The sequence below is a fragment of the Drosophila gunungcola genome, assembly GCF_025200985.1.
Source record: "Drosophila gunungcola strain Sukarami chromosome X unlocalized genomic scaffold, Dgunungcola_SK_2 000021F, whole genome shotgun sequence".
NCBI lineage: Eukaryota > Metazoa > Arthropoda > Insecta > Diptera > Drosophilidae > Drosophila > Drosophila gunungcola.
The window spans coordinates 1080819-1099923 of record NW_026453184.1 but is presented as its reverse complement, the minus strand read 5'-3'; the positions used below and the strand labels follow the sequence as shown (position 1 = coordinate 1099923).

The following is a 19105-nucleotide window of genomic DNA, read 5'->3' as shown; positions in this document are numbered from 1 at the left end:
CTGCAATGCTGTGATGCTGCGCTTCCAGTCCCATCTGGCACCTGTCACATCGACTGAATCTAGAGAAGCTCTGGCGGAGAAGAGCTTAGCGCATCCCGAGATGAGAAATGGAATGGAATGGGATGGGATGAGTTGAAGTCTTCGGCCTGATGGGATGAGTGGAGATGATGATGAGATTCCAATTCCAGCGATTCAAATGCGGAATCATCGCCAGACGACTGTGAGTCAGTCTATGGGGGGTAGCTTTCGAATTAGATATCCGTGCTGGTACGCCAAAAGAACTGACAAGCTGCACTTTTTTTTTGCTCTACAGGCAAAGAAATATCATAGGCACTTGGCTTTTATTCTGCATAGTTTCTAACTTATTTATTTTCTTGATCATGTATAGATTTTTTAGTATTAAAAATCATTGTCTATTTTCGTGGATTTTCAACTTTTTTGGCTTTAATTGATATGACAAAGCCTTTAATATTAATGCAACTTAAGTTTTCATGTACTCTTTTCATAGAACTATATTTGTGTCTAGAGAGTACACCCATTTTTCAGCCAGCTATAGCGCAAAAGAAGTACAAAATCCTTTTTGAATAGAAACTTCCCACCATCTGGGTTCCCAGGCCTTAAGCCACACAAAAAGCGGTTGCGTTAACGTTAACCCACGAGATCTTAATCAGTTCGAGGAGTGTTCCGAGCGTTTGGTCGAGTGTCGCAGGATGCCATAAAAGTCCTTCATCAATTGACCCGCAGACAGAGCCAAACGGTACGGAAATTTCAAGTGTTTACCAGCATCGCTTACTGGGTGGTTCGAATGTTTGGATGGCTTGTGTGGCTTGGGTGGCTCAAGTGGGTGGTGGTTTAAAGCTGGATGGGAAACCACCCAAGGCAGGATGCCTGGTATGGTCTGGTTTGGTCTGGTCAAAAGGTTCGGTGTCGTGGTCCTGTGCCTTCCGATTCGATTCCATATGGGCGCTTTAAGTTGTTGTAAACACATGTTAATAAACACGCGGAGGGTTGTCAGTACCAGTAACAACAGCAACAACAGCAACAACAGCAACAACAACAACAGCAGCAGCAACTGGCTCGAGCATCACTCAAATTAACTTTGAAAACCATTCAGGAACACTTCATTTGATTGCCACAGAACGTTGGGTGGAAAAAACCCGGGGTAAACCACCCCACATTCTTTACCACCCCCACCACCACCCGCCCCCCTTACTGCGCCTTATCCAATGACCCTGCGGCAGTTGTTGTTTGTAATTGTTGTTGTAGCAATAGCAATTATACCATTGAAGCAACCCTCGGCAGCCATAAAAGTTCAAACACTCATTTCGCGCTTAGAAAAATATTTCCAGTAACCTCGTGGCCTTCTGAATTTGGCCCGCTCCATCACCCCCTCCTCCCCCTCCCCGTGATGTTTTTCTTTGGCAAACATCCGCATCAGCATCCGCATCGACGTCGAGGATGCCGAACAAGTGCCGAGATCCTTGAAGAGCCCAAGCTGAAGCAGAAGCCGAAGCTGAATCATTGGGCAAACAAGCAGGACAGGCACATAAATAAACAACAGGCGCCGTCGACGCCGCCTGGTGGCATGAATCCATCATTGTGCCACATGCCCACTTGCCACCCCCTCGATTTTCCACTTGCCCTGTTTGCATAGTCAAGTGCAACAGTTTCCAGTTTGCAGTTTCCAAGTCCTGAATAGATTTTCCCTTCTTTGCAGAAGATCTCGAAAAAGGTTGAGTGGATGTGTAGGTGTGGGGGTGTCACCTGTTCGCTGGCTTGTACACATTGTGGATCGGCGTTTGAAGGCCACCTTATAATGGCCAAGAAATGTGAAAGGAAAAGTATCTCAAAAATTCCATTTTTTATTTATTAGACCTTCAATTATGTAGTTTTAAAGTGTTATTATATTAAAACAAGTTTTTATATTAAAAGAAAAACTGTCATTAAAGTGGAAATCAAATGCAGGGGAATGTTTTGTTTATATTGTATATACCCTAAGTCTGAAGTAATTATTATGATTAACATTTACTTTAATTACGTTGTTTGTATTTCTTTATTTTATTTACTAGAAATTTATCCTAAGACAAGCTCAAATGAAGCGGAGTTTGAGATACATACATTAATAAATCCTTTATCATTCCTTCCGTTTGCTAGTGTTAGACCATTAAACACAAAGACATACCTAGAAATCACTTTTGCCTTGCTCTTAAAACTTTTGAATTCAGGTCATGTCCAGGCAGCTTAAACGAATTTCCCCCCAAGAAAAAATAACCCATATCATGTTCGGGGAAAATCGAAATCGAAATTCTCCGGTGAACTTTTCGCCACCCCGAAAACTTTATTGCGCCACGTAAATAGTTTTGTCAGGACATCGAATCTACCTGTCATTGCCTCATCCGCACAGCGCAGAAGGGGGAAGTCCAAAGGGGGTTGGGGGTGAATGGCTGTTTTGGGTGGTTGCGATGGGTGGGTGGGCTACCCCAAGGACCAAGAAGCAAGGGGCAAAAACAAGCGACAGGGAACAGCAGCAGCAGCAGCAGCAGCAGCAGGAGCAGCAGCAGCCACCACCAATCGACGTAGACAAAGCGCACACACATTAATTTCGAATTAGTTTTGCATCATGTGGTTCACGATGCAGAAAAATCGAGGGGGGTTTTCCACCCCCTCCTCCTTGAAGCAAGCTCCCCAGCATTTTCAGCTGGTTTTTCTGTGTTCGCCTTTTCTTTTTCTTTTTTTTTTTTTTTTTGCTCTCGGTTCGTGTTTATGGGCAACTATTAAGTGCACAACGTAGTGCGGCATGAAAAATGCGGCATGGACGTGGAACAGATCGCTGGATTTTCTACATGAGCGCATTCTGAAAGTCGTTCGCCTCACCAACACCCATATACCATATAGTCATTCTGGGTTCTTTATTCTGGGCTCTTGGGCTCTTGGGCACTTGGGCTCTTCCCATTCTCCCCATTCATCGGCTGAAATCCAAGGGGAGTCTCGAGTTTGCTGGCTGTAAAATTAGGTTAATTCCTGTCAGTGCGTTGCTGATTTGAATTGTCACAGAACAGGATACACACATACACTGCGAGTTTGTGATAGAGTATAGTAGTAATAAAATGACAAACACCTGCTAAAGTAGTTGCCCTCTTGAACATTTTGTAATTGAGTTAATAGTTTCTATCATCATTCGGCATTATGTTCTATCATATGTTTATTCTGTAAATGGAACTTAAGTGTTAATAGCTTTAGGCTATATTGAAAGCTATTGAAAACTTAGAGTTACTGAATTGATTGAGTAAAAACATTTACCCTTTGTTCTTTAGTTTGAAAATTTCTCCTCCATATCTGTTATTCAATATATTTCTAGTATTTCTTTTCAGTGCATACACTTGGCACCTGGTTCTCGGTTTCGTACTCTTTGGCATGGGATTTACCTGCACTTTGAGTGCCATTCGCATTGACGTTCGCTGACGTCTCCGCCTCTTAACCCCCCAAAGGCCCCCCCCCCCCCTTAACCCCCCGATGGCCGTCTCCGGGAGTCCCTCTTAACCCCCGATCGCAGCTTAGTGACGACGACGGGTCTAATCCCCTGACTGCCTGTCTCGCATCCTCATGCTACATACATACAGTATACTCGAACATACATTTTCAGCTCTTTCGCTTTTTCTCGGGGTTTATATATTTTTCTTTTCGTCTCTTACTTTTTTGCACATGACAGTTACGCAAGAAAAGTGTCAAATCGAGTGAGTTGGCAAATGTTATGCAATCCCAGCTGGGATCCGCTAGCCGATGGGCGATAAAAGCTGTCAACTGATTGGGATGTTTGATTTCAGGAATATTTCGCTCGCTTTAAAGCCACCAAATTCTAGTTAGTATTTAATATATATGTTTTAGCTAAAATGTTTCAGACTTTAACTTGGAATACAAAATTCTATTAGGATCTGCCATTCAATATAAAATGCCACAGTTGTTCCTTAAATCACAAATTGGATTTACTAGGAAGTACACTAATATTCCTTTCCTTTCCTTATTTTCGTGTCATTGACAGGAAAATTTTTTTTACTTTTTTTCCATGCTCTTTGATTTCTTTGGGGGGAACTTTTCGTTCCTATTTTGTTGTTTTGTAATCCTCAGAGTCATCAATTTGCTGAGGCCGTCGTCGTCTGTTGGCATTTAGTGCCACTTGAGCGACAAACTGGCCAACGTCATGTCAAGGTCACACAACGGCACAAACATATAGTATGTAATTATATATATATGTATGTATATATGTATATATATGCGGCTGGAGCCTTGGGTCATTGGTAATGAGTGTCCGAAGTTGTCCAAGTTGTGGAAACTGTTCAAGTTGCTGCCCGAGCAGTTTGCACTTAATTTCTGTTTGTGTGTTGCGTGCACAAACATTTAAAATTTATAGACAAACAGTGGCGAGAGGAGAACGGTCGTCGTAGTCGACGTCGTCGTCGTCGTTGTAGTCTGACACCCACCCACCCAGTGCACCCCATTTTTGGGGGAGGGACTCTCCCACTCCCAATCCCACTTCCAGCCCCAGTCGCAGCCCCCAGTTTTCCGATTTAGCCACTTGGCATGCTCAGTCAAGTGGAAAGTGTAGTGCCACCCCCTCGATGGTTAAATGAAGTCGACCCCCCACCAAACAACAACACCCACACTCGGTGGAAATTGCTCCTTCTGTTGACTGGTTCACGTTCTTCACGCTTTGATGCGGCATTACAAATTGTTGTGGTATTTGTTGTTGCCGTTGCACCCTAGCAAATAGTTGCACACACACACACACACCAGCACACGCACCCACAAGCGAGCAAACACACACGCAGCTGCACCGAGAAAAATCATTATTGGTTAATTGGTTAACTTCAATTTGATTCCAGCTAGCAAAAAATCCTTAACAAAAATAAGTTCTTTTAATTTAATAAATTCATTAAATGCATTCACAGACAACTTAAGGATTAAACAATTCAGTTTTGAAGTAGTTTATTAGTTGAACTTTATTTTAAATGAAAAAAAAACCTTGCAATTGTATTCCTAAAATGTCTGTCGAAACAAATTAAAATCGAAGCTTTCAAAATAACAAAATGTTCTTGTTTTGTTTATAGGATTTCAAGAATTAAACAAACAACCACTCAATTTAAGCCGCAAATAAGCTAGTTAATCACCATTATTTGGCCAGTGTATGGCATTTGTTTAATTCATTTGTCGTTGCCTTGGCTTTGGCTTTCTGTTCAAAGTTTTGCAGCCATATCTGTCTCGAAATTCGTGGCCGCCGCTCAAAGTGTCAGAAACAGTTTTTGAGGCTTTGTGACTTTGACTTTTTATGATGTTTTGAGCGCCTCAACTTTTGGAGAAAAGCGAGGGGAAAATCAGACAAGTTGCCTCAGTTCGAACTTCGTTTTGTTGGACACTTTGCTGCAAACAATAAACTCGAAGTTCTTCTTGGGCCGAATGAAGGGGGCCAAAAGGGTAAAATGAAAAGGAGGGCAGCCAGGCAAACTGTCAAGTGTGGAATCCCTACGAATCCTTTAGGACGAATTCAGTCAAACAGAAGAGCAAGTGAATATGTACTAAAAATAGGAACGGGATCCTGAATTTAATAATGTTTTATATAAAAAACATTACTGCTTTGATTGTAAGTACTTTAAAAGTCAGCTAGTGAATTTAAGCTATTACTCGTTGGATGGAAAAATCGTAAATTTTAAAGTACCCAAAATGAATCTAACAAAGTTAATGAATAAATATAAAGTATATTATAAGTTTTGTTAAAATCTCATTGTATAAATACCAGAATGAATCCTAGAAAGTAAAATTATTGATTAGCAAATTAAAAGATATAAAGTACAAATATATACTCTGTTACTTAGTCTCTAAATTCTCGATTGCGTTTTATTCTCAAGCCAATAGCAACTGAACAACTCTTCTTTGTAAATGTCTCAGCTTTGAAACCCCATTTTGCCAACTAAAAATCTTTGTTTTGATTGGCATTACGAGTACAATAACTTCCATATAGCAGCGTACATAGGTATTTGTGTGTCTTATAATTGCTCAAGGATTGAAAAGGGGTGGCTTGCTTTGCTGTTGCTGGGAAAACAACAGTCAAAAAAGTGAGTACGCTCTGTTACCTTTTCGGGTAACAACAACTAACTGCCTTCGGGTTGTTGTTGTGCCAAATGTTGCTTTTGTTATTTCAAGCATTTTGTGGCAGTGCCACAAGCGACAATCTACAACAACAAAGGACGAGAAAACAAAAACCAGCCGCATTTTGTGGGCATTTGTAAAGTGATCCCTTTTTTGGCATGCTGTTGGTTTTACAGCCAGACGAACAGGCACCAAAAAGGACCAAAAGGACCTTATCCCTTTGTTTCTCGCGCCTGTGGAAATCGCTGTGGCTACACTTGAAAAAATCAAATGCATTTTAAATTAAGAAAATTGAAAAACTATACAAAGACTTACATTAGTATTTTAAAAAGTGTGATTGTAAAAAACTCAAGAAAATGTAGAAAAAAGAATCAACAAATTCGTTTAAATATTTTGGCATAAGCTTAACATTTTTCGAAAATTCAAAGCATAAAATTAAATTTTAAAAATATTTTTCACACCTTATAGATTATAATTTCTTAAATACAATTCAAAGGTTTCATTTGCACTTATTATTAAGTATCTTTATTCGAAGTGCTCTGATGTTGCTTCTGGTTTTGTGACGTTGCCGTCGTGATGTTGCTGCTGTGCCTAAAGCAACAGGATTTTGAGGCTCGCGTTTTTCCCCTGGAAAGCGTTGAGCCATGCCAAAAAGGATTTGCCCTCCCCCTCGACTTCCCCTCCACTCTCCATCCTCCCCTGTTGGCATTTAACATTTTCTATATACATTTGTGTATATATCTCTCTGAAATTGATACCAATGATGTTCTGGCCCTGCTCCTTTGGCAAAAAAAAAAGAAAAAAACGAAACCGTTTTGTTTTTATTGTTACTGCATATGTTGTCGTGTTATTCTTTCATTTCAACGCGCCTGCCGCTCAGAAACACAAAAACAAAAAAAAGTGAGAGAAAATGTAAGGAAGAGGACGAAGCAAAGGTGAACTCCTTTTTGTCGAGCGACGAACCAACTGACAGGAATAACAATAATAAAAGCAACAGCAGAAGCAACACAAAGACAATTGCCATAAACAAAATGGCTTCGTTTTGAGCCAGGAAAAGGAGCAGAGTGGAAGTAAAGGAAGTAAAGGACATACAGGATGCTCGCCTTTCCTTAATTTTTGCTCAACAGAAGAAAGAATTTAAAAGCGACTATTAGTTGGCTATATTCAAATGCACAAGCAAACCACTTAAAACCATTTTAAAACGCAAAGAAAAACGAAAGATTTGAGAATTGTATAATAACAATTAATTAATTGAGATTTGAATCTATTATAGGCATTAAAAATACAAAAAAAATAGCTCACTCAAATGATTTAAAATATAAATAACAACCCAAAAACGTTTTACTAATGTATTCTTTTAAATCTCATGTCACACGAATTTGCTTAAAAAAATTTATATTATAACATATATTAATAAAAAAAATGGCTTAACTATTTCCAATTCAACAACATATTTCCCAAAAATTGACATACAAGCCTCCGAGAAAACTCCAACCCAATACTGCAGAGCAAAAACCATACCAAAACGGAAAAATAAAGCAAACAAAACCGGCGACTAGCTGATCCTGAGATCAGCAGATCCTATAGACCATGCCCACACAGATGACAAATATGTTGACAACGCAACACGAGCGAGGAACCAAAGGACCACACACACACCACACACCAAACACCACACATCCCATTCTGAAGAATGGAATTGCAAATGAATTGATGCGCTTTGTTGACTTTTGTCAATTGGGATTATGCCCATTCCATGGCCCCGATTCGGATTCGTGTTCGTATTCCCCGGGTTCTTTGGGTGCTGGCTGCCTGAAAAGAGCGCAGCAGCCATTGCGATTAACAATTGGCTTAAAACCGTGCCAAACAAAGTGTCGAAAAGCGAGCCTAAGCCGCAGACTCAAACTCAGATTCAGATTCAGTTTAAGGCTCAGGCCCAAAAGCCGAAAACCGAAAACGATGCCGAAGAAACCCCAGACGATCCCCAGATCGCGTTCTGCTGTCGGATCATTGACGAATGGGACAATAACAACTTTGTCTACCTGCCCACGCGATCGAAAATATATATGTGTATATGTATGTATGTATGGTAAAGTATAGTATGTATAGAGAGGCAAAACGAGGCAGATCAGAGATCAGCGCGCCTAGATTATTATGCCAGTCAGCCATCCGTCGGGGGATTTGTAAAACAGATCTTTTTACGGATTAAAGGCGAAACCACAGCAGCGGTGGCGGTGGATTCTGCGGTTATGACAAAAGACTCGCAGCCACAGAGAGAGAAAACAGGGACAAAATGTTAAATTTTATAAGAAAAGTATTTAAACTGTTGGTTGTCTTAAAACTAAATAAATAGCAAATAAAAATTTACTTTTCTTAGCACGCGTAATTTCTGTTTCAAATAAGTTAAATTTTTTAAGTTCATAAAATCAACAGTCAAGTAATTCTCTTTCAAATTCCAACATTTTATTGTTTTTTTTCTGTGGACATGTTTATGGCCTGATTATTGAGCTTGAGACACGAGCAATAAACCAACTCACATCTGAGTCTCCAATCTTCGAAAGAACTTCCGCAAAACGATTTAGTTTTGGATACTATTAGAGGGGGATATTTCGGAGGCGGCGTCAATGGCATAAAACCGCAGAAAGTGAAAGTAAATGAGTCTCTTGTGGGCCAACACAATATTTGTCTTAATTGGAGCAATTTTTGGGTATTTTATTTTAGGTAATAAGACTTTAATGGATAGATGGGTGGTAAAGTAGCATAAATTAACGAATAATTGGTAAGAAATATTGTGTTATGCCTAACTAAGAAATATTTGACAGGTTTTAATGTTACTGTTGGAAATGAAATAAACATGATTAAAGTAATAAAGAAAATTTGCAACTAACAAATCTCTTAAATATCAAACAAAAGATTCAAAAAATACCCTTACCAACACATTCAAAATTTATATATATATTTTGTAGTTAATTTGCTTTTTTTAATTAGCATTTTGTTTATGCGGACTTTATACTTGTGAATACCAGAGAAAAAAAACAATTTTGGAACTTAATCTCAAATCAGTTCACATAACATTGAGACTATCCCAAAATTTGCACATTTTCCCCGTCGCCAACTTTCCCTTCCCCAGATTTTGGTGTTGTTATAGTTGGATTTTCCTTTCTGTTTATTTTCCCAACCGTATTTTGTTATTACTATTTCGGTTTCGACCCCGCGCTGTCAAACATATCAATTTCAAAGCGAATTTTCCTCCGGCCCAGCATTCGCTTTCTCTCTCTACTGCACAGAGTCCATCTCTTTCTGGCTGTCCCTGTGCTGTTTTATTTGTTTGTCCATAAATTGTCTGTCAGCGTTTCTGCTTTTGTTTTCTTTGCTAGATTTCTGACATGTTTTTCTTGCTCGCCATCCACATATCTAAACATTTTTTTTGTATTTATTTTTCATGGTTTTTTGTTATAAGTTTTGATGGATTGCATGCAGAATATGCCGAATAACTGAAAACCGAAAAACGAGCAAAGTTCAAAATTATAAATCACATTCAAATTTGTTGGCAGATCAGCAGAGGAGCAGCATAACAGCAGTTAAATTTATGATTTGCCATAAACAAGAGTAACAACAAATCGATTAACACATAAAACGAAAACAAGAATCAACTCCAACGATTTGTGACACTAATAAATAAGGCAGCCACAAAAGGGAGCAGCATTACCTTGCCCCTTTTCTTCCGTAATTTTAAACTCACTTCATCTTCCTTGGGGATACTTTATGGGATATGCGAAACTTTTATTTATTTATGCTTATTGCGTTTATCATTTGTGACATTTGCATAGCGCCGGCGTGGGCCAAAAATGGTGGAATTCGGATTCGGGGATTTCGGGGGATTTCGGGGGATTTCACAGCTTGCCCGTTTTTATTGCCCCAACCAAGTCGCAGGCTGCAGCTGTAGAAATCTGCGCAAATTTATGCGCAAATGAATTGTGCATTTGATGTCGGTTTACAGAAGAAACGGGAGTGGGCGCAGACTTAAAAAATTGGCGCAAATACGGAGGGAAACCCAAGCAGCAGGTGATGAGATATAGCTTTGGATTGGACTGCTGCAACTACAGGCTTGTGGGAAAAATGAAAAAATAACAAAATCTTCGTAGGTTTTATAAAAATGAATTGCAATTAACTAAGTACTGAGACTTATCAAAAAATTATGAGGAAAAAGAATACTACATGGCAACATTTTAGCAAGGTCAAGAATAACTTATTGTTTCACCTTTTATTTTAAATTAATTATAAAGATAAATAGTAATTTAACATATCAACATTTAAATATGAATTCATTAAGCTTTAACTTTATAAACTATAATTTTGCTTCTTTATTAAATAGCTTTGAAAAAACTTGTATTTCCAAATGCCAAAGTATTTTTGCAGTTATTCATTTTTAAGGTCAGAAATAAATCTCAAAAACAAACCAAATTCCAACGACCTAAAAGTCATATTTCAAATGATTCATTTGTTCCACCTTTCGGTCCATTCATCTTATTAGCACCTACTTCCAGACGCAATCTTCACTTGATCTCGTATTTCAGCAATACAAAACAAATACAAAAAAAAAGTAAAGCTGTCACAGTTTTTCCCTCTAGGCAGAAAATGCATTTTCGCCTGACCCACATTTTGTGGCCCACTGCCACGCCCTCTTCACCTTGCCAATATATGTATGTGCGTTTTCTAATAGCTTAGTATTTGTTTTACTTTATTGTTTGCGTGTGCCATTTTCCAGGGCAAAACTGAGTCAGAGATTCAATGGATCATTGCGATCGCAGCCGCCGCCGCCGTCGCCGCCTTTTGAAAACTGAGTCATTTTCATTGGCAATCGTGAGTCAGGCGTGGAAACGTGGAAAAGTTGCCGGCTGCGTCGGGTCCTGAGCTGTAACCGTTTTGTTATGTCATTTATAGCCGCCTATTTAACGTTTTTTCAAGCGAAAAACTTTATTTTCACGCGCATTACGCAAAGTGCGGAGAGTAGAGTCGCAACGCCACAACTGTGACTCCAAAGTCAGGCTCCAAAAAGTGCTTCGCCAGTAAAAGCCCATTAAAACTAGCTCCAAAGTGGCTGTAAAAAATAAAGCCAAACTAAAAATAAAATAAACATTAACTGCTCTACTCTGCTCGGCTCCCCAAGTGCGGGCTTTCGAGATAGAAAACAGAAACAGAAACAAAAACTGAAATGGGGAGTAATCGTAAAATACTGGAGAGTGGAACAGGTTCGAACCGAAAGGGCAAGAAAGTGGGCGGAGGGAGGGGATGGGGGGTGGTGACCCCGACAAGTGGGCTTGGGTTTCGGTTTCGGAATTTATCTATGCTGCAATGGTTTCGCCCCAATGGTTGCAGGTGGGAGGTAAAGCTATCTGGGTTACCGAAGATCGGGGCAAGTTCTGCATTAGTTGCTTTTATTTCAACCGATCTTTGTGTGACTTAAGTTCGAGTTCCCACATTTGTGGAAATCAAATGCTCTTTTTTCATGAAATTCTTAGAATTATGATATTCAGAAAATGTTGTACCCAAATAACATGGGAATTGAAGTAATTGTTTATGAATTTGTTACAATTTTGTGTCTATAAATTTATGTAATTTAAGAACCACAAATTTTATTGTATTATATGAAATGAACTATTTCAACAAATCTTAGACTAAGGCATGCCTTTAAATGTTGAAAAAAGTGCTGCAATTAAAGGCAAAAATGTCGCTCTTTGAAACCATATATACCATCTACCACGTCAGTTATCTCCCCTGAACATATGCCCACATATATCATACATATTTATATAAATATGAGTTATGAGTGTGCAAAATAAAAGGAAGCTGAAAAGGGAGAAACGCAACCAATGGCAAAGATCTCAGAGGCGCGATAAGGAAAAGCCACCCCGTTTGGAAAACTGAGGGGGCGAAAAACTTTAAGCTTAAAGAGCCAGGCCGTTTTTAGTGTTTGTATTGTGTTTTATTTGCGAGTCGGCAAAGCGGATAAGTAAAATAAACGGAAGAATCGAAATCGATTTCGTATATTTCGAGTCTTTTGCCTTCCTAAGCTTTTCCAAGGGGCCTTAAGCCAGTAGTTTGAGCCCCCCTTATTCCCCCTATTCCCCCAACCCACCGACCATTTTCTTTTTCCTCCTTTGGTAGACATCATTTTGCACACAAAGCTCTGCACATTTCCGTTTCCGTTTTGTATACATAACCTCAATTCACATTTTGGCACGGCCACCCTTAGATGGCAACCCCCAATGGTCTGCCCTCTCTTTCTAGCACACCCACACACCCACACGCCCAGCCCCCCACACATTTTGCGGCTGTCTCCTTTTTTGGCAAATGCCACCTGCAGCAGTTTTTGTGAAGCTTTGCGTGCTTTTGGTTTCGACAGTTGGATTTGTGCTGTGCGACCTCAGAATAAAGTCCTTTTCTCCTCCCTCCACCCTGCGATTTTCCCTACCCTCCCCTCTCCGACCCTTTTTCCCCTTGCAGCTTCCTCTCGCCTTTTGTTTCGTTTTTCTTCGCTTTCTGTGGCTGCTGTTTTCTTTAGTCAGCCGCCAACGCCAAATCCGCCAAAGCAAGCCACCCCCAAAAGCGCCATCCCCTCTCTCCTCTCCCCTTTCTGCCTCCTATCTTTGGCTTTCTCTCTTTCTATTGCCATCTCTCTTTTGGCCATTTCGTTTGTTGCCATCTCTTTTGGTTTTTGCCCGAGGCCCGCCTTTCTTTTCCCCCCCCCCCCCCCCCTCCCCCGCTTTTTGTGTGCTGCCAACGTCGCAGTCGACGCTTATCTCCGCCATCCGAAAACACCCCCTCTACAACCCCATTTTTTTAAAGGGGGGTTTTCCGGAGGTTTTCCCTTGGTATTTTTTGTGTTTTTTTTTCGACTTTATTTTCGGGGCTGGAGAAAATGTTTGGCCAAGCTTGAAATATGACACGATTACAAGTGGTGGAGGTGCTGATATACACAAGAAAAAACATTTATATATATATGTATTAAATATCAAGAATATAGAGTTAATTGGAGCATAAAAACATAAGCTTGCAAAGCCCATATTTCATTTTTTTTAATTGCGAAGCTGTTTTTTTTCATGTGCATAGTATTAAAATAAATTTTGTTCCAACATTTAATTCTTTAAAACTTTATCCTTATTAAAATTTTCTTTAATTAAAAAAAAATGTAACTGAACGGAATTGACAAAGTTTAGGGAATTGATTAATATTAAGCATTTTTCACATATTTACTTGTCATAGTATGATAATGCGATTGTCTTAATTCCAAAAAAAAAAGGTTAGTATATAAATTTTCTCCGTGTATTAACTCTTTGGCTCGTAAATCTCGGTTGCTTTGAGCAAGGAGTTGGGGGAAATAGCTCCTTAAAGTGCCGCACTTAAAGCACTTTTATGGGGATCCAGCAAAAACCAAATAAAACAAATCAGAAACAAAAGCCAACTGGAAACTGAAACTCTCTCATTGTCATTATCAGGGGACTTGAATTTGTTTGCTCATCAAGTTAACCCCCTAAAAACGCAGAGACACTCAATTTTTGATTGGAGATTTATGGGACAAGTTACGAGTCCGCTTTCGGCACTAAAGTTCACTCAAGTCAAGAAGACTTTGCTCTAGTTTTAACGCCTCTCGTAATTTGCCCCGACACATCATCAAATGCCTGCCCCTTAACCCGCCACTGCCCCCCGGTTCGTTTTAGTTAGACATTAAAATGCTCAAAATGCTGAGAGAGAGAAGACCCTTTTTATTATTTTTTTGTTGCTGTTGTTTTTTTTTTTTTTTTTTGTAACGTCTGGGCCTTGTTTTCGTTTTATTTCGGGGCCTTACGAGTTTTGTCATTAAGGCGCACAAGTCGTTCAACAAATGCCCCATAAACAATAAACAATAACAAGTGAGTGTGTGGAGAAGAGTTATAGCCTAAAAGTGCGGGGGACTGAGACCCACAAGCCCTGCGACAGGTTAAACATTGAAATTGAAAATCGATTCGATCGAACATGTTTTTACTAACAAAAATGATCTGATGAATAAAGGTTATCACACTTTTTAAATAAATAGTCTTTGATTAAGAGTTCAGTTTGTAACTCATTTTTAGGTATAATAATTTAGGAACAAATAAATGAATTCAACGGATTTCCCAGTACCTTGGCACATTTTAGCATTTATTTCCGACCCCCATTAATACTTCTGAATTATTATGCTCTTGATTTATGAACTTCTCCCTTACTTTTCCTTTACTATTTCCCGCTAAAATGGCGACATTTCCGCCACAGTCACTGCCAAAAGTCTACTGGCCTTTCCACCTTTGGGCGTTATAAATTTTTACTTTTATTTTCCTTTTTGGTCGCCACAAATCAAAGCCGCGTTTTATGGAAAATAGTTGGCAACATGCACACACACACTCACACACAAAAGCACACACGCACTTGGCCAAATGATTTACGAAGGCGTTGAAAAAGCGTTAGAAGAGGAAGGTACCAGTTTTTTTGGTTCGGTTCGGGTTCGGTTTGGGCTTGGGTCTTTACTTTTTTTTTATCGCACATCGGTAAAGTATTAAATTCGTGGCCCCAAAATAGCCGCAAATTTATTATCCCAACGAGCACACAGTGAGAAAAAAGCATAAAAAGGCGCAGGGAAAGTGCAGTGGGCAAAGAGACGGTGGCGGGGGGCGGAGCAGAGGGAAGGGGGGAGGGGGGCGTTGTGGTCAGTCTCGTGTATAACAAAAAGTAAAAACCCAGAGAGTCATAAAAATAAAAAATAGCCCAAGTAAATGTCAAATAAACTTTAACGGTTTTACTTTTTTCCTTTGGTTCTTCGCTTTTTATTTTTTCTACGGGAAACAGATTGGACCACAGGCAGCCGCAGCAGCCAAAGCCATAAACTTTTCGAGCTGCAAGGCCCCAAAGCAAAAAAAAAATATAGTACATATAAATACTTATATAGCTGTGTATAAATATATGTATGTACACAGAAAAAATGGATTTGATTGCACCTGCAGATCAAAGCTTAATGAAATGTTCTCGTTCAAAAATTAGTAAGCTTAGAAAATGATTGAGGATTTATAGAGCTTTTATTGTAGCATAAGAATATCATTAAACAGAAAAAAGTATATGTTTTAAAATAATTATTAATTTATATACAATATTAAAAATTGCTGATACAAAAAAAAATTATAATTCTTTTCATCTCAATATATCGAATATAAATATGTTGATTTTATTATTTGCTCAATATTTTATTTATAAATTTGTTTCTGTGCATAAATATATATATTTATAAAAGTCATGTAACCAAACCGACTGAACAAAAACTGCCACTGCTGCAAAAACGGAAACTGCAAATAAAAATAAAAATAAAAACTTCTAGGGAAAGAAGAAGTAGCAACCGCAAGGCTGTTGGCGAATCAAAGGGGCGGTGGCTAAAAGGGGGCGGAAGAGGCGGCCTGAGGGCGTGGCAAGGGGCCAAGGGCGTAGCTGAAGCCAGCGATTTACCCGGGTGCCCATCGAGAATAAGAGTACTATATTACGTGACCAGCCGGCAAAATGACAACCGTAAATCTGCGGTATATTTCATATGGTTGAACGGACTTAAAGGGAGGAAGGCAAATGGTTGAATAAAACAAAAGGTATTTACGATGAAGAGTTACGCATTATTTTGATTTGGTTAAAGTTTGCCTGACCAGCTGCTTGGAAAGTTCGAAATACCTCAAAATAATAATCTTGATTCTCTTATAATCAATCTTCAAACATTATTTTGTGATATTTAACCGAAAAAATTGGATATCTAATATAAGTTATAATAAAACTACATTAAAAATGTTCCGATTTTTTTTCAAATGTAAAAAACAAAGATCTTATAGCAATCTTAAAAATTAAATAAATAAAACCAGGCAAGCGATTTAATATATTTATTCATCAAACATAACGTTGAAGTAAATTGAACAAGCTCAAGTCTATGATTACTAATACGCCACGTTGCAACCTTGTAAATACTTCGACTTTAAGCTTCGAAGAGGTCGCATTTTGAGCCAGCTTTAATGTAGAATTGGCTTTTAAAAAAACGGCCACCAACAACAGCTGCTTATCGCTGGAAAAAGATAAAAAGAATAAGATGAACTTTCGGGACTTTTGGCCATATGCCTTTGACCCTTTGGCCGGCCAAACAAAACCGAAAACCCAGAAAAAAGTAGGCGTAAGAAAGCAACAAAAGCGGCAACAACCACAAAAGCAAACAGGACAATAAAGCAGGAGGCATAAAAAGGCGAAGGAGGAGGACGTGTGTTTTTGTGTGGGTTCATAAAAATTTCTGTTTTCGGGCATCATAAAAATAACAACAGAATCCCTCAAAAACAACAGGCCAAGTCTGAGTTAAGGTCGTTTAAGGGTCATTAAGTGCGCAACACACACACACAGTATACATCCTTATGTATATTTACAAGGACTCCCACATGTTTATGTTCAAGTGCCGTAAGTCATTTGAAGTGTTGATGGTAACTCAGAATGTTTAAGGCTTTAAGTGGAGGAGAAAAAAAGCTGAAAAGTTGCCTAATTCAATTTTGCGAAGGAGTTGCTTTTTACATTTAAACATTTTAATTTGAAAATGCTTGTTGAGCTCAGAAAAGTATAAAAGATACCTTCCCCTTAACTTGTGAAACCAAAACTTTTACCATCCGGTACACAGTAAACAACTATATAAAAACTTTTCCTCTTAACTGAAATGCAATTAAAAGCAATATTTAGTATTTTCGTTGAAGAACATATTCTTTACATTTCAAGAAATCTTGTCCAAAGCTTTTAACCTTTGTTGCAATTTTAATTAACACAAATATTTGTACTTATTTTCTGCCCTTATGAAACAAATTGTTTTGAAAATCTAAAAGTTAAGCCTTGGGCTTTTTAAAAAAAATATTGAAATATTATGAACCGGAAGGCTAAAACACTTGGTAATTAGTTCTTTCTGCCCCATTTTCAGCACTTTATGGAACCCATTGCGTTCTTTGACTACCAAGTTTTATCTCGAAAGTTTTACTTCATTGCACTTTGTGTTTCCCGCTTTCTTGGGTCTTTTATTTTTTATTTGTAGTTTGATTTATTACCTCAGTTACGCCGCCGCTGCGCGGCCATTCATTGTTGTTGTTTATCACACAGCAAACAGTTTAATTTATATGACAAGCAATAAATTGACACGACGAGAGCGGTGACAAAAAAAAAACAAACACAGAAAAAGTCGCACGTTTCCTTTTAAAAATGCTGCTCTTTTTTGCATGCGGTTTCTTTTTAATTTGCCTTCTGTTTTTTTTGCCAAAGAGGCGGATACTTGATGTGTTGACACTTTTTTGAGAAAAAATAGTTGCATAAATTGTGTGGGGCTGGCTCGTGTTGTGGCTAAGTGAAAAATCCGTTGCACGTAATTAACGCAATTAAAATCAAAACATTAATGACCTGCGCTCCTTTTGGACCGACGTCGCTGCCGACTGCGACGCAGCGGCACAGTCGACGTCGCTGCAGCGATAATAGCAGCAGACGGGCAGCATTTGAAGTTTTCCCCACAATTTTTTGTAATTTTTCGCTTGAATTTTGGGACTTGGAAAACTGTTAAGAAAAATTCCGGAGAAAATATATAATAATAATTATTTGAATTTTTGGCTTGGATCTTCAGGGGCAAGGTTTTATTAATGGATGCAAAAAAAAAAAAAAAGAAAGAGAGAGAGAGAGAGAGAGAGTCGGAAAAGCAAGAGAAAAGTCTTGCCTACTTTTTGGGGCTCGCAGCCATTTTGTTCTGCCTGCGTCGGCGTCGGCAGCGACGTCGCCTTTTCATCTTGCATCTTGCTCTCTCTCGTCCTCGGCGAATGCGCAGCTGCGAAGAGAATACTCTCTCTCATTTGCCGCGCTCTCTGTCTTTCACCATTTCTCACCCTCTCCCTCTCGCTCGCACTTTCTCTCTGGGTCCGGGGAAAGGGAGAGAAAATGGGAGCGTTGAAATATTTAACGCCACTAAGTATGCTACGAAAGTATTTTTACCAACAGGCAAACCAAATTCCCGAACATTGCAGCTTTTTTTTTTGCTATTTAAAAATTATGACTAAAAGATTGTTGAAGGAAGGCTATAGTTTGCAAAGCGTGTTCAAGATAATACTTTGTTTGGAAGTCATTTTTGAGAACTATTCTATAGACTATGGGCCAACTAAAAAAAGATAAAGTTATATGGATTGGTATGTAATTAATTTAATTAATTTTATTAAATCCTTCCGTATGTGTAGTCTTATAGTTATTAAAATGAGAAATAAAAAATTAAACAAAAGGAAATCAAACTTCAACCAAATAAATATAATTTGGAGAAATCTTTGAAGTATAATAAACAATTCCACCAAAAGAAAGTGTTTAATATTAGAGGAAATTTCACAATTTTATCTTAAAACTTTAATTGCCGCTTGCCAAATGTCAAATAATTATCCGACCAACTTTAAAGCTTAACCCAAGCTCGCACACGTATACACATACACACATATATGTACATCCTTTAAAACTTCGGCAGTCGAGTCAAAAGGGTAAACAAAGGCGAAGAGGGAGGGACGAATTTTGCAGCTGCTTTTGGCTTTAATGCGTTTTCAGCTTTTCCCAGTTGCCTTTCCATTTTCCCCGCCTTTTTGTTGAATTTTTCGGCCACGAAAGGAATGTGAAAATTATGGCACAAAAAAGACTTTAATGGAGATGTTTCTCAGAAACTGTATTTTTAAATAACCGGAGAATGCAAGAATAGGAAAACTAATAAAGAAAAAACTTTTTTTTCAAATAGAACTGGAGTTAAACTTATTATTAAAAAAAAAATATATTTATTCTGAATTCATTACCTTAGTTTTGAAATATCTGTTTTTCATTTTTAATATCCTAACGCAACTTCCCGGATCCAATTTTCCTAAATCTCCTTATCATGTGAAGCTTCGTC

At 38.6% G+C, this 19105-nt stretch overlaps 1 protein-coding gene across 2 annotated transcripts in view; it reads right to left on the bottom strand.

Annotated features, from left to right (window-relative positions):
- Positions 1-19105, bottom strand: part of LOC128260296 (LIM/homeobox protein Lhx1) — a 55241-nt gene that overhangs the window by 14802 nt on the left and 21334 nt on the right. The window contains exon 1 of one of the 2 annotated variants that reach the window (XM_052993161.1): positions 17256-17709. The exons of the other annotated variant lie outside the window; for it this stretch is intronic. The gene's annotated coding sequence lies outside the window, so the exon portion shown is untranslated. Of the gene's footprint in view, positions 1-17255; positions 17710-19105 lie in introns of those variants that run through there. 2 annotated transcript variants of the gene reach the window in all.